Genomic DNA, 3,161 nt, shown 5'->3' on the forward strand with positions numbered 1-3,161 from the left:
TACCTAAGTTAGTGTCTATACTGAACAAGGTTTGTTATGTTCATGAAACCAAGCAGGACCCTGTGGGCTCCTGGACACACAAGACTGTCTGTGTCCTCAATTTCTTATTTTTAGGGAATAAATTTCAGCCTTCATGACCTTCCGCAACTTTCAAAGGACAGGTTCAAACTGTTCCTAATCAGGGAAAGTAGGGGATGCAAAGACCAGCGAGGAGAAGTCAAGAAACAATAGGGCAGTCTTGGGACAGGGTCCTGGTCCCTCCCCAAGAAAGAGAAATAGCAATATCTTTGAGTTCTTCTGCAGAATTAAAGCCCCAACAAACGGAAGATGTGAGTGAAGCATTCTTTATTCCAGAAAGACCACCAAACCACTGAATACCAGCTTTGAAAACAATGCAGGCTTGCCTCTGTCCTAGTCCTTATCTGTGGCCCCCTTTTTCCTCCCAGAATTATAAAACCACCTCCCAGTCTATCATAAGGGGGCACAGTCTTTGAAGCATGAGTCTGCTGTTATGCTTCTTTGCCTGGCAAAGCAATAAAGCTATATTTTTCTCCTTTGCCCCCTAAATGTCTCTGCATTTCTATTGGGCACCAGTGAGCAGAGGCTGAGTTCTGACAACATTTGCAATTCAGTTAAATAAAACCTCAACCATCCTGGGATAAAAATAGGCCCTAACCCCCTCAGATGTCTGTAGCCTCAGGTGTTTCTGATCCAGAAAATAAACTCTTCAGTGAAATGATCTGCGTAGATCATCGGGAACTAATCTTAATGTGAATTGCTCTACATTGGGAATAATGAGGAGAATGTTGTTATTGAAACTGACAGCACTAATGGTCTGAACCTGGCCAGAACACAGACTGGGACTTGAACCAACGTGTCAGGACTTGAACCCAGCTTATACCCAGATTGGGACTTGAACCCACATGCCAGGACTTGAACCCAGCCCAAACCCAAATGGGACTTGAACGCATGTGCCAGACTCAAACCCAGCCTAAAGCCAGATTGGGACTTAAACCCATGGTTTTAAATTAGAATCACTCACCCTGTGTCTGGACTCATTGAGGTTCAGGTTCTTCATGTCTCCACATAGAAGGAATTCAGCGAGAGACAAAGTGATAGGCAAGAAGTAGATTTATTAAGATCAGATGCTTGTGAGAGATGCAAGAAGGCAGGCACAGACACGCTGCCCTGAGGATCCATTGGGCTATAGTTTTATTATCTAAGGGGAGGGAGGGTCAGAAAAGATTGCCTCTTCCTTTCAGGGAGTGGTAGCTCCTCCTTAGTATCTAATAAGATGTGTATTCAAATCAGCAGAAGGGTGTCCTCAAATCAGCAGAAGGGTGTCCTCAAACCCCTGACCTTGGTCTGAATTTGAATGCAGGCCTCATCCCATCCCCAACCAAATAACCTGAGGCAATTCTCCTGCCTCCACTAGTCAAGAAAGCCTGCCTTGTTCTGATGGCTTTTTTGAGCAATTTGTTAACTTACAGTGATCTTCCAACATCCCCTAGGTTTTCCTCTTTATCTATGATCCTTTATTGGGACTCCTACAACCACCTGTGCCTATTCCATCCCTATCATTATCATAAGCATCTCTACGTGTCAGTCAGAAATGCACCCTCCACACATGTTAACACAGACTCACAGTCACACACATAAGCACAGATACACATACGCATATACACAGATACTCAGAATCACATGCACATTGATACAAAAACAAACACATACATTAAATTGCTTGCCTAGCAATTTAAGAAAAACAGTCACTCTGCATCCTGGTCTCTTCAATCTAAAGGTAACTAAAGGTCTTTTGAACTGAAGTTTAGCCCTTGCCATCACCTCTAATGCAGCTGCCAACCCACAGCACCCCCTGAAAGAAGCTCAGAGTGGAGGCCAGAAATGAGGCACTCTGTGCTCTGGGAAAACTGAAAGTACAGGTCTTCAGATAATGAGATATTTTTTGGAGATTTTTTGACCCCAATTCTTGTTTTCCTCATATCTAGAAAAATACTAAACTCCATTAATGATGACTGATAGCTGTGATTAGTAGTGACTTTCATGAGACCAGCAGCGAATTTCTGTAAAATGTGTGCACGGCTGCATGCACCTCACCCTTTACCTTTGGGATATGTCTTGATATTTCCCTTTCCTTTTTGGAGAGGTATCTGAAATACTGCCTCCTGAGCTACAGTTAGTGGACAAAACAAGAGGCGTCATCTGTGAGAACAGCCAGTCCCAAGAGTTGGCTAGTGAGCCCTGAGGGAACTTAGGAAAGCACATCAAGGGAGTGATTCCAGTTAGCCCAGATCTTTATGTCTTCCCATAGAAACTGGTTTTCTATAAATCTTCTGTGAATACGCTTCTCTGTAAATCTTTTGTTCATACTACTCCCCCCTCTGCAGGGCCCTCTGAGGTTTGTCTCCTGGGCTTATGTCCTAAACTCACCCCAAATAAAACTTAACTCTTACCTTTCAAGTTGTATTTTTTTAGTTGAAAGTGTTATTCATTTGTTCTCTCAGTTATGACCAATTAACACAGAAGTGAAACCTTCTTTCCATCTCTCCCAAACACACCATCCCCTCTGGTTTCATTTCATCCATTTATTTCTTTACTGTTTGGTACCAGCTGGCAGACATTATCCAAAACAGAGGATCTAAGAGATACCCTGCTTCTGTGGATTATACATGAGGGAGTTAAGTGCCTGATTCTGAAAAGTGTCCTGAGGCCTTTTCTGTACATTTTATCATTTTTATCTATAGAGGCCACTGGGATGAGAATGTGATTCTGCAGCCAGTCAGGCAGACTCTGAAGGATTTTACAGTAATATAGGTAGAAATGACAGTGGCCACATTTTTGTGAGAGTGGAATTATCTGTCTGTATTTATAGATAGGTGAGCAATAACTTTAAGCTTGAATCAATCTTTCTGTGCCTGAGGAATTGCTATATATGTGACCTCTTGCTGATACAGGGAAAATGGCACCTCCTTAATAATTAAAACAAATAATTATAGTTATTCTTATTTTACAGGAGAGGATACTCTCATTTAAGTACTTCCAAATAAACTTGGCCAATCTCTGCTGGAAATATTGTTGAAATTAGAATCACCAGGGGCAGAAAATGGGCTGGCTTTGGCTATTTATTGAGTACATGCTATGCT

The sequence above is a fragment of the Sus scrofa genome, chromosome 13 (assembly GCF_054392235.1).
Source record: "Sus scrofa isolate SSC_HxYL_T2T_F1_AM1 chromosome 13, Sscrofa_HxYL_maternal_Yorkshire_Landrace_v2.0, whole genome shotgun sequence".
NCBI lineage: Eukaryota > Metazoa > Chordata > Mammalia > Artiodactyla > Suidae > Sus > Sus scrofa.